At 39.5% G+C, this 13671-nt stretch overlaps 1 protein-coding gene across 12 annotated transcripts in view; it reads left to right on the forward strand.

The window, feature by feature from the left end:
- The window catches only part of gria3a (glutamate receptor, ionotropic, AMPA 3a), a 90086-nt gene that overhangs the window by 13051 nt on the left and 63364 nt on the right, over window positions 1–13671 (forward strand). The gene's annotated exons all lie outside the window — the stretch shown is intronic.

Below are 13671 nucleotides of genomic sequence, written 5' to 3' on the forward strand. Positions count from 1 at the left end.
CACCCATCCCACCCCATTAATGTTCAGGGGAGTTTGAATGTCACTTGTCCTTTTATAGCGGCTTTAAATATCACATTAGTGTGTACTAGCTTTATAGTGCTGCAGACTCTTCTATCTTCTCTAAATAGCCCACAGTATCAGCTATAACATTTGCTAATCCATGTAGTCATCTCTGCAAACATGATGCACTCAATAGTAAGCTGCAAAGTGTAAGAATGTCTCATATTTGGTCTACCAGTCCCTCAACTGCCATGTAGGGCACCGAGTTCTGTCTGGAGAATTAATTTGTTATCTTTTGTCTCACCAACTTTGCTTCACACATCACGGTTGAGGATCAGCTGCAGCTCTCCAAACTCTGTCAGCTGCCTTAGAGATGTCTGAGGAACCTAATAAAGTGAGAGTAGAGCTTAAAAAAAGAAAAGAAAAAGAAAGGGCACGAACACAACTACGTCCCAGGCTCTCAATCATATTAAATGCTGTTGAGGTCATGTGGTTGGTGGTGAGCGTTAGCAGCTCTCACCGACGACCAGATTGGAGCAGCCTTGAGGAGAAGCTGCAGGCGGATGCAGGTTTACACACATTCACACGCTCACACCTTGACACTGCCCGGTTTGACTACAACCTTGCACTGTCAACTGCTGAGCAATTACACTGAAGCAGCTGTGGGGTCAGTGCTCAGCTCAAGGGCACTTCAGCAGTCGCTGTGGAGGAAGAGATGAATATTACACCCTCGGCTTGTCCGGATCAGGGCTAAAGCACAAACTGCAAAGAGTTTGTCCACAGCCGCAACTGACTTTGACTAAATCTGAACCCATTGTTTTTGAAAGAAGCTTAAGGCTTTTCTTAAAGGATAAGAAGAAGAAGAAAGCTGATAATCAGGAGGATTAATTTCAGCCAGATAAGCTGATGCAAGCTTAGCTCAGTACTCTCTTGTTGAAAAAAGACCAGTTAGCAGCTCATTATGCAGACCAGCCAGGCCAGTTTGTGACTAAGGAATTTGCTTGAAAATGCACCAAACTACACAATTCTTATTATAGTAGTCTGGATTGCATAATGCCCCGCTTGCCTGGCAGGTGTCGATGTAGCAAATGAATGTGATGATTATGATTTGACACATTTCTATTTTGGCAAGAATTACACATTAGTCATAGCTGTGCTTTCCTACAGAAAGCCTTGTCAATTTTGATAATATTAGCAAGTGCTGATATGACTGAGATTTTAAATCTGCTCATTTCTTGTGATCCTTGAGACCGTCTACATAGTTCCCTCTTTAAATAAAACAATTGAAAGATAAAAAGGAACAGAGCAATTACTTTTTGCTTTCATCACTTGTTGTGTTTGCTTTGATTCTGAGTGGTTAAAAAAAAGCAGGACAACACTAGAGACCTCCATCTAGGTCAGTCTGTAACAACCATCGCAAATTCCTAATGGCAAATGTCTCTGTTATTGGCAGTGTGGATCAATAGGTGGAAATCCGTAGTCCAGCAATAGTGTGTGTGCCTGTTTGCTATCCAGTATGGAAAAATCAATTCTCACCAAGCGCTCTTTTTCCTTGTTTTTACCCTCCTCGCTAATATATGACTGATTTTCCAACTGTCCCGAATCGCACATTTGCTGCTTACATTGCAGATATGAAAGTTAACAAACAACAAAACTTGTAAACATCCAATGATCGATTGCAGCAAACAATTTCCAGCCATTGCAACTTGACTGAATTGATTCCAACAAAGAGAACCTCACTGTGCTGTTGTGTTTATTATCTCACCCAATTTGTGGCTGGAGTGAAGCTGCAGGATGTATTGATGTGACACCTTGCCGCAGGCCAGGACTGATTGTGTGCATAAATGCAGAAATGGGAAGGTTATATCCATTAAGACTGAGGTCAGGGCAGGGATAACAGACAGTGGAGACAGACCTGATAGCTTGGCTGGGTAATAAGAGGAGAGTTAAGCTAAATGAGTGTGGGGATTATACTTTCTGCATGTGGTGACAGGCAAGCATTTATTTAACGTTTAATCAATTGAAGTGTTTAGCCTTTCCCTAACTCGCAGTAATTAACACGAGTGTTAAATGCGTGTGAATGAAGAGACATTTCTGAGTGATCCGTAAAAAGCGCATTTTGTGCTTCTGCACCAACAGCATACATTTTTAAGACTGCATTGTTAAAAAAAACTTTGATTAAGCTGTCAATATTTCACTGTATTTCTTATTAGGAGTGTTTATTGTGGCTAGTTATCCTTCCTCTGCTATGACTCAACCAGTGTGATGCTGCTCAGACAGAGGCTAATGTAAGAGCACTTCAGTGTGTAGGCAATGTACAGTTCCACTAATGCGCCACAGACCAGTTCATGCAGCCAGATCTCCTCCTCCTCCTGCTCTTCTTTTTCTTCTGCATTGTTGATGCTGCAGTGAATACTTTGACTCACCAAATCCAAATTGGGATATTTTACTTTTGTAAACTGGTATTAACAATAAGCGTGATATTTAAAGAGCTAAATATTGATGTTGGGTTAATAATGCACACATAATATTGTATATGTCTCTGTAATTGCTCTCATTTCTCATTGACATGTTAAATCGAATTAATTTGCTAAATGTGAGTAATGACATTATAATCATTTCTTTTCAAATTTCATACAGATGTCGTGATAATATTGTTATCTTGAATTGTGTCTTAGATGTTTTTCCTTCCTACTGTGGCCAAGTGCTTGCTCACGGGGTGTCATCTGATTGTTGGGGCTTTCTCAGTATTATTGTAGGGTCATTACCTTACAATAGAAACTGCCTTGAGGCGACTGCTGTTGTAATGCGACACCATACAAATAAAACTGATTAGGACTGAGAATTAGAATTCTTTTAGCCACATTAATCATGTAGGGAAATACCATTAGTATTGTTTCAATGTCTCAAGTGCATGTTTATTCATAAAATGCCTTAAAATGTTCACTTGTTTCTTTTTAGTTAACATGTTTGATTTTAAAATGTTTTTAAATAACATTTCAAGCACCAATGTTGCTATTTTTTACCCTGTCTACTTATGTAGATTATGCACTCTAACTTGATTGTTAAGGCAGGATCTATTTTTGAAACAAGTCAGACTTTGATCTACTTTCCAATTTAGAAGGCTATACCAGGAAGAGAACGTCAAATCACAGCAAACCTTATTCATTTATAGTAATGACTGTTTTAGTTTAATTGAATTCAGCTTTTATATATTGTTTTATAGTAACTAGTAATCCATCCCTTATTTATTCCACTACTTGTTCCAACACACTCTGCACTCTCGCACTATAAATGTGCTGCACATGTTGTCAGTTTGGTCTGCTGTCTACTTTGTTCACTGATAGCAAAGAAACAGCCAGGCCAGTGTGTGTTCAAATACTTTGACAATAAAGCTGATTTTGATTCCTTATTTACATGACACCAAATCACAAGTCACTGCTTTATATAGTAATCCAACGATAGCCTGTGAGCAAGCACTTAGTGACAGCAGGAAAGAAGGACTCCCTCTAACAGGAAACAAACCTCAGCAGAACCAGGCTCAGGGAAGGGCTGTGACTGGTCAGTGGTAAGGGGAAAAATAAGAGAAAGAGGAGATCACAGTGAGACTGGACATGGGCATTTGGCATAGTTTTATTAGTCTATGTAACTGGGAGGAAAATATTTATATTGTTCTTTCTCTTTACTCAAAAACATCTTTAGAGTTTGAGCTCCATCAGGCTGTTTTTGTACCTGTGAAAGTACTTAATGGCTACATGCGGTTTGGTAAGATAAACATATTCAGATGATACTGTAGTGGGCGTCAGTAGCTCAGGAGGTAGAGCAGGCCATCTACTAATCAGAAGACTGGTGGTTTAATCCATGGCTACTCCAGTCTACATGCCAAGTATCCTCAGGCAAATAATAAATATTATAAAGTTTGTATCTGTCTTGTTTGAAACTTGTATGAAAAGCATACAAGAGTGAAAACAGATATAAGATCCCTTGAAAAATTATATAATGAAACTTGTATGTTTTGGATACTTACTAAAACAATATATGAAAGTAATGAGAAAGTGGCCACTTTCATGTGTAAATCATATAAGTTTTTACTATTTCTTTTCCATATGGGAAGATAGTAGCCCCAAGTTGCTCTCCAATGCATCCGTTGGAGTGTGAAAGTTAGATAGAATGCACTTAAGCATATAAAAAGTGCTTGGGTGAATGAGGGATGTTGTATAAAGTGTGTAGAAAAGAATCAGTCCACCTTAAATTCCCATTTACTATATAGTGCAGTTCATTTGAAATTTATATCCAAGTGTTTACTTGGAACGTTTCGCGACATTAAAAGCTGTTATTTAAAACATAGTAAAATGTATTAAATTGGCTTCATCTGTACCTGTAGAGACCTTGTATTTTCTTATACAGGATGAGGAGGGAGAGCAGGGGAGGAACAACAGCACACAACTTCTAGTGTTTATTTCGAATAGAAAGGATCACCTGGTGTGAAAGTCACCTTGTTCTAAGTTGGGTATGTGTTCTGAATGTTTATAATAGTAGGAGCTCTGCAATACAAGGGATAATTCACAGATGTGGGATCTATGCTTGTTTGACTTCTTTCCTGAAGTTTAAAGTTTGATGAAAAGATCAGTACTATTTTCATGTTTGTAGAGTAAAGCTTTGAGCTTGAGCTTAGCACGAACATTGTATATATATCTTGCTTTATTAATTCATAAAAAAAGTAAAAACAACACATTATGTGTTTTTTCTTTCTTGGCTAGACATGGAAACTTTCTGTAGATTTGTTATGTCCATGGAGCTGCAAGGCTACAAATGAAAACATATTTCAGTTTGGATCACTATAGGCAAAAGAAGATTGATATTTCTAAACACAGTTATTTATACTGGAACTGGGCAGGCATTGGTGACGACAGCTATGAGATTTAGTAAGTCAGAGAAAACAGAAATGGAGGAGCTGGGGTGGAGGTGGGTTGCAAAGCAGCTTGCAGACGTGGAACAATTGTGGGCAGATGGAAGCACCCGAATCGCCCTGCACTGGGTGTGCAGGGCAGTGCAGCATGCAGTGTGGTAATACATCATATGAAGGGGAATGAGCCTGACTCTTCAGCTTGTCTGATCTGATGCCATATTTGATTAATTAATTATTGAGCAGCATACATGCTACCCGTGCTAAACCGAGCACAGCTAGCTGTGCCCCCCCGCTTCCAATCTTTGTGTAGCTGAAGTTATCAGAGCATTATATGTTTTAAACATTTGGCACAAATCTTTTCTTTTCTTTTTTTAAGTTACTATAGCAAAACAAACGTGCTGCAATGTGAGCAAGCAATACAAAACAATCTTCATCATAACTCTGAGAACTCATTTAAACAGACAAGTCATGGATGATGCACGAGCATCAGAGACAGGGTTGTCAAATCATTTGGCCCGAGGGTGAGCGTGCTTCATGATAGTTACTATGTTAAGCCATACTCTGCATAGATATAATTAATGTTTATAGAAACAGGTTTTGTTTTTGTTTTTTTAAATATAGCAGTGAGGTCACTGATCCTCTGAGGACAAAGCATTCCACTCTTGGCTTCAAAGCTTCATTGTGAAATTCTGAATTCAATTATTAAAACTTCACCATGAAAAACACACTCACCACATTTGCTTACATATTTGGCCAGTCAGATGTTTGTGTGTGAAAGCTTTAAATGGAATCTCTCGGTTTGGGAGCCCTTGAACAAAAAAGAGACACTTAGCCAAAAGCATGTCCTTTTATCACGATGCACTGATAAAAATATCTGAGTTACTGCTACTGCAGCCAGAGTCCTGTCAGTTTGGATGACCTGTGCCAAGTTGACAAGTACTCATCGTCAGATTTGTCATGGCATTTTCATGCCATTTATAATGTCTTTAGGAAGATTTTATCTAACTAAAGAGGCATTTCAGGTGCATACAATATGGTTTTCTAAGCACTTTCACTCACATGAATAGTTTAAATCTTAGTTTAATAAGAGCTTTCAGGGTCCTTTGCTGTGGGGCAAGACATGAGTCATGGTCCATCATGCAGCACAAATGCATTAGGTTTCTATTGAACGAGGGAGTGCTAATGCTAAATAACTACAATAGAGGCATTTAAATATCAGTAGACTGAATGCATACCTGCCAATCATTTGAAAAGAGCAATAAGTATTCAGCCGAATGAGCTCGGCACGATCGTAAGAAATAATCTTATTTGTTGTTTTGCTCAAACTTAGTCAGTCGACCGTGGCCGGTCATAATGCTGCGAAATGGCAGAACAGTGCCGGATAGCTCTGGGGGCAAGCCACTGGAGATGTGCAGTTAGTCTTTCATCCTGTGCATCAGAATGTGCTTACATGTCAGCGCTGTAACACAGCGACGGTGATCACTACTGACAAGCTACAGTGACGCTGCAGCAGTTTGTTGCAGCCTTACACAACGTCCTTCAGCATGGCTACCTCTGAAATCTCTGCCGTTATTCGTTAAATGTTACCTGAAATTATTCAAGGACAACAAGCTGTGCGCGTCACAGAATAATGCACAAGAAAACCAAAGATGCCAGCGGGGCAGTGAATAATTTAGAGAAGCTGCTTTCATGAATTTGTTTAGTTGTATGAGCGTTCAGTCTTGAAGGTAAAGAGGGGAAAAAAATCATATCTTTTCTCCAGTGTTTCTGTGTTTTTTAAACAAGAAAGAATTTGCGGCCCATTTGTTTTCTATTTATATTTGATAGATGAGCCTATTCTCAGTGCTTTCTATTGTGAAACATTTTTCACCTGATATTTCACAATACATTAGTTAGAGCTTGTAAATTGTGCATTTATAACTTCTTCACTCTACTTTTTTAAAACTGAGTATATTGCATTACTCTGTCTATTATAACTATGGTCTTTGGTGTTTTTGCAGCATTTGCAAAGGATGTGGAGGTGAAATACATTCAAGTATGTTCACATAATACTCCAGTAGCCACAATCCGTGTGTGTTTATTGCTGCTGCAAATTTCTTTCTGTCATGGTTTAGCATGTGGGCAATCTCCAGTTTTATTTCTCAGATTAGAGCTAATCCAACGAGTGTTGCCTGGCTCTTTGTGTATAATGAATACCTGCAGGGGGCTAACCCACTGGAAGAAAATGTGTGCCTTTATAAAGCTGTAATCTGTAGAAAAGAGGGAATTCCAGCCAACATTCAACAACACTGCCGGAGGAGAAACACCTACTCAGCCTTCAGTCTCTATCATGCCCTGTGCTTTCTCTGTGGTTGGTCAGCTGAGACAAATTGTGCAACAATGCAGACTGTAATGTGGATAAAAATATGATAAGCTTAAATGTCATAACATGGGAATCATTTAAAATGTGCACGCTGTGAATTCAGCCCGACTTTCTTCATTATCAAACATTTACAATGATGTTTGGGGGTTTTTTAGGTCAAAGTAAACTAGCAGGTCTACACAGTTTAAACAGTAAGAGTGCAGATTAGATCCTGCAAAGAGAGTTGTTATTAGAAAATATAACAAGCACAATGTTTGAATTATTTTTTAATATACTTACTGCAAAAAAGTTGTTTTTAAGCGCGTGGAGAGCATAAATTGCTGCTAATAACTGACATGCTAATGGCCTTGTGAGACCGTTGAGCTAAACGCTAACACCAGCATGCTACATACCCACAGTGACAATGTGGAAATGGAGTAGGTGAAATGTTTTCCACATTCAGTGATCATCTAGTAACCAGTGAGCGCTTGCTTTAGGTTTTTGGCAGCTGCTGTGAAATCGACTGCTAAAGCCCCAATCGCAGAGGCCTACAGATCAGTCAGTGACCCCTGGCAACCACTAATCGAGAGAGAAAATAGAGTATTCGTCAGACAGCTAGAGAGTGGTTGCTGGCAGCTGTTAAGCTAAAATTGATAACAACGACATATACCAGTAGTTTGCATAGATAAGAGGTAAAGATAAACCTTTATTAGTCCCACACGTGGGAAATTTGTTGTGTCACAGCAGAAAGTGGACAGTGCAAAGTTACAGGAGCAAAAATTAAGAAAACAATGGAATAGGATAAGATAAAAAAGAATAACATACTATATACAATAGAATAAAATACTAAATTACACTTAGTGTTATTGCACATGTGCGGATGTGTGTGTTTGGTCAGCTACGAAGTCTTTGTTGTGGAGTCTGACTGCAGTAGGAAGGAAAGACCTGCGGAATCTCTCCGTCCCACATCGTGGGTGCCGCAGCCACTGAAGGAGCTGCTCAGTGCTGTCAGAGTCTCCTGCATGAGGTGGGAGATATTGTCCAACAGGGATGACAGCTTAGCCACTATTCTCCTGTCACTCACCACCTCTACTGGGTCCACAGCATCGAAGATATCAAAGACCTGGACCTGTCTGCAAACATTTGCAAACTACTCGCCAAATGGTAGCGCAACTGTGAAAAGTGCAATGCAGCCTAAAAATGGGGACGCTGTCGCTTGCAATAGTACAAGGTGCTGATTTAGTTTAAAGGTGAATGCTCACTGTTTCCATTTTGTGTCTCAGGCTCAGTTTGTGTTGCAGTTTCACCGCAGCTCGGCGTGTGAATGGGAAGTATTTGTACACAAGTTGGTGTCTACCGTGCAAACCCTGGGTTAACAATCCAAGATGACGACAGTGAATCTTTAAAACTTTTGATCTATACTGTAACTGTTGTGTATTTTAGACTTGTTAAATAAGCCATTCACACAGCACTGACAGGCTCTGTCCATGGACATGCTGCAGCGGTGTTTTTAACCACAAAAAAACAAGTATTTAATGTTTCGCTAGTGATGCATGAATGGCTCAAACTCGCTAAGAAGCAAAACATCGTGGTTTTTTTTGCTTATCTGACTTTATTACTGAAACACACTCAACTCGAGAGTGATGTCACTCTGACGTCCGAGATATCTGGAGCATGGCCTGTGTGCCCAAGGCCTTATCTTTTCATTTTTTAAATTGTAACATTTGCTAATTAGCACTGAGCTAAAGTATAACTGTCGCCAATAGATATTTGACCATAAGATGTTGAGGAAATTAACAATGACCAATGGTGATGAAACTTAGTGATCAAGTGATAACTTAGTTTCATCATGAGATGAGGTAGTTTGTAGCAAATTAATCATTATAGATTATTTATTTTTGATACAATAAATAACTCCATGAAATTGAAGATGCCATTATCGGCTTTAATAATGAAGTCATGAAGTTTGATTTGCTACTTTATTTTTTTAGTTCCTTCTATTTATTTACTTTCCATTTCATTCTTCATTTATTTCTTTGCTTGTTTATCTTCTTTAATTTTCCATTTGATTTGTGAATATATTCTTTACTTAATGCATTTTTTCTGTACTTATGTTCATCATATCTTTTATAGACACAAAGGAGAAAACACAGTGAAATTAAATAATAAGCGATAAGTCTCAGTTGTAGTGAGATGTTGAGTGAGCCATGACAGTTTGTGAAATGCAGTCACCTCTCCTTTTCCTGCTTAGAGGAAAAGCCAGAGGACAAGCAAAGCCAATAGGACAGTCTGACTATAACTATAAATGTTTTTCATGACCATCTGTGAGCTACAGGATCAAAGTGCCGGGTGACTAACTTTCAGAAAGACATCATAGGCTTAGACACAATTATACTGAATTGTCATTAATAGAAATTCTCTTTAATTTTGCTGCCCTACTGTGTTGACAGAAAAGTGTTCTGACACAAACCTGCTGTTATTCAGGTGGAAATGCGATCCTAAAAGTGTAACTGCAAGTCTGTCTGCAACCCTCGCCTTTCATTTTCATACATAAAAGTCAAAACTGGATTGCAGGATTGGGCTTTCTGCTGTGCCCTTCACTATAACCTACATGCTCTAACAAAAATGCTTGAAGGATCAAGCTGTCCAAATAAAAAAAGAAAACAAAATCTTTTGATTTGCAGCATCCTGAAAGGTCAAATAACCATAATGGCTTTATAAAGGATAGCGCCACAAATCTAATCAAACATTCCTATTTTGTGCTTTAAAAGCAGACAGCTGTGGTTATGCAGTACGTGCTTACTGTTCTATAAAGGACTTCCAGTTTCTTGTAGCATTTGTGCCTTATGACCTTAAACATCTTTTGTCAGACTTGGCCTTTTATTTGACATGCTTCCACTTATGCTTCCAAACCTAGGCTGCTTTATTCCTTCCACTAGTACTGAGGAAAACTGAATTGCAGACTTTTCACATCTTGCCGTTGAAGCGTCTAAAAATAGAGTTCTTTTTTTGAGCCTGTGCACAACAGCACATGAATTGTTAGACATGTTAGACTGGGGTATTAATTGGGAAAAAAAATATAGACTGCATTTCACACGGTTGTTGTAATTATAGGATTTTTGACATCATGTGCTGCAAAAAAATACTGTTGATGAATGTTTTCAACTCGCAGCTCAGATACAAGCATACTGAAATAAAGCATCTACAGAATATTATAATTACTCTGTATAGATAGTGATTCTACCTCTTCAGCCTCTACTGATAAGTGCATGCATAGTGGGCTTAAACCACTTTATGACCACATTAACGGCTTTTACCGGTAGTTTTGCATCATATACGTCATCAGATATAAATATTCAAGATAAATCTGTTTGGGTCCTGTCCAGCTAAAACATCCACAGATGCTGCCAGGATGCACATTACCTAGAATAACAGAAAGACATGCTAGCTATTTACTCTTCAGCTTAGCGTCCAGCTTGTTTCCATTAGGAAACAATGCATTCACTGATGCATACTGCTAACAAAACAAAGGGAACACTCACAATATAAAACCAAGCTTGTTAAACTTCAGGGATATCAATCTATCCAGTTAGGAAACATAAACCCTTGTGGGTCCATTTTACCCGCTTTGGTGCAAATGAAAGTGACAACAAGTGCACTGGAGAGGCAACAACAAGAGAACCTCCCCGCAGAAGGGAATGGTTTAGTAGGAGGTGGTCACAAACCACTGCACTCCCCTTAACCTGCCTGAGTGATTTTTCCAGTTTTGCTTTTTTTCAGTGTCCTATAAGAGGGTACCTGCAGTCGATTCAGATTACACAGGTTGTCCAACTCCTCCAGAAATGCACATCCAAACCTCTGTTACAGAAAGATCTGCTGCATCTCTCAGCACAGTCTCAAAAACACAAAGAACATACCAGAAGATGGGGCATTGCATGAACAGAACTGGAAGGGCATCAACCTGGCAACATGACGGGTATCTGTTTCCTTGTCCCAGGGAAAACAGGAGGATCACTGGCAGAGCACTACAGCATTACCTCCAGTTGGCTACTGATGTCCATATTTTGATTAGATTTCCCTAGAAAGCCAGACATCCTTTAGTGGGAACTTTGCTCGCAGCTCATCTGGCATTTTTTCTGAGAACACAAGAACTGGCAGGAACACCACTGGCACCTCATTTTCTTTATAGGTGAAGATTTCTACTTTTCTAACATGTAGGAGGTTCAGAGGGTCTGGAGATGCTGTGGTGAACGTCATGCTGCCCTCAACATTATCCAACATGACTGGTTGGGTGGTGGTCTTTGGGCACACTCAGACCTCCAAGTGCTAGTCGAAAATATCCTAACTGCTGTTAGATACTGTGATGAAATCCTCCGACCGTTTGTCAGACCTTATGCTGGTGCAGTGGACTCTGGGTTGCTCCTGATGGAGGACAATTTCCGGCTTCATGTGAACAGTGTGTAGACAGCTCTTGAACAATGAAGATCATTGACTGTCTGTAATGTTCCTTAGAACAGAATCCAATTGAGATCCTCTGTAATGTTATGTATCAGTATAAAAGACACTGACAAATAGCACCATACGCTGCCCAGAAGCGAACTCAACTCATAATCCAAATTTGAGAAGGGATCCCCTAAGACACCATCAACTGTCTCATCAGGCGTGTGCCCAGATGTTATCTGGAACGCACACAGACTCAGAGGTCAGCCTGTGATTTTTTTTTTTTACTTTGACTTTTGGTGTGATTTTCAATCCAGCTCTCAAAGTAATGATGTTCATGGTTTCAAGCCCTTGATGATCTTCTGGCATTTCCTGTTACACCACCTGAGTTGGTGAATATGTTCAGTGTTTCTAGTTTCTCTTTGACCCTGTCCTTTACAAGCTGGCACAGCTGCATGTTGTATTTTGTTCACTGGCTTCTTCATTTAGTGAACATGTGACCCTGTGTCAGCGCAGAACAGGTATCCCCATGTGGCATAAACCAATGTGACTTCCCTCACGTCCCTGTGTAAAACAATCTGAAGCCCTCCTGCTTTCCTCTGCTCTTGCAGACGCAGCTCTTTGGCAGTGGAAAAATAACTTCCTGCCAGGCAGAAGTAAACACATTAAGAGGTTATTTAATATTGTCACAAAAAATAAAACTGTTGTCCTGACTTTGTTCACATGCAGCACCCAATCCTCTCAAACCTCACAGCTCTGAACAGTGAAGCTCAACTCCTCATCGCAGCATGAGTTATCCACTGTTTATTTCTTCATTCTTACTGTGTTATGCGCATAAAGTTCAATTTCCTTAATGCGTCTGCTGTTCGCTTCTCAGGCGAGGACAGCAGCTCACCTCTATTTCCATTCTGAGATAGAGCTATAAGAATCCAGTTTAAAGGCTCAGATCTGCTGTGCACATACAGGTTCATCCCACCAACAGCAATTTTGATGATGGACTCAGACTAAAAAAAAAGAAAAAGAGAAGACATGTGACGGTGTTGGTGTTACTGGAGCTGCTGTGTGTACCTCTTAAGCTTGAAAAGGTGAAGAGAATTAGAGGGTGAGGGGTAAAAGAGAGAGAGGCAGCAGTGAGAGACAGATGTGGGTGTTTGTTAGGTGATGAATAAGATGAGAGTCGACAAAGGGTGAAGAGAGCTGAATTTCTCCAGCTGGATATTAATCATGGATGGAAGGCCTGTGTTAGTATTCTGAACAGAAACGCACAGAGCAGTAAAATAGCTTCACTTCACCACTGTAATAAAGTCAATGATGCGTAACTTCATTTCTGACCGTGATCAGGGGAATTTACTGTAGTTGGCTGGTGTTTACAGCTTCATGAGCCCAAATATATGATTTCATTAGTCCTTTGGGAGAACAGACTGTCCGTTTAACCTTGACAATCAAAAGATAATGCAGTCATTTTGCCAATAGGATCGGATGATTTTCGATGAGCTGAGGGGGGTTTATTTATGGCAGTGTGCTATTTTGCATGAATAACACGAGGTGGATGTTGCTGTGAATCTGTAATTTGAGGTGAAGCATGCTGATTTTAAAAGGAATCGATCTTTTCTGACATTTTTTCTGGCTTTTTTTTGCTTAAATGTTTGAGTGCAGCAGCCCCTTGATTATATAACAGGTGCACTGTGGCCATCCAAGACGCACACAGGCTGATCTGATGATAAAATGAGAGAGGGAGAGATGACTGAACCGAATCATCAACTATGTGTGGGTGACGGAATGGCTGTCTTAATGGAAAAGTCAAACGAACAGAAGCAAATGGTGAAAACATCCAGCAAATAACACATGAAATCGCAGATCTGTGAAATTATTTTACTCTGACTGCAATCATAAAAACTTAAAACTTAAAAACTCTTTTTTTTATTTGACCAATCATTTCTAGACTTTAACTCCTAGTTTAGACTATATGTAGTTTTTCAAC

This window comes from Aulonocara stuartgranti (genome assembly GCF_965226115.1).
Source record: "Aulonocara stuartgranti genome assembly, chromosome: 10".
NCBI classification, from domain to species: Eukaryota; Metazoa; Chordata; class Actinopteri; order Cichliformes; family Cichlidae; genus Aulonocara; species Aulonocara stuartgranti.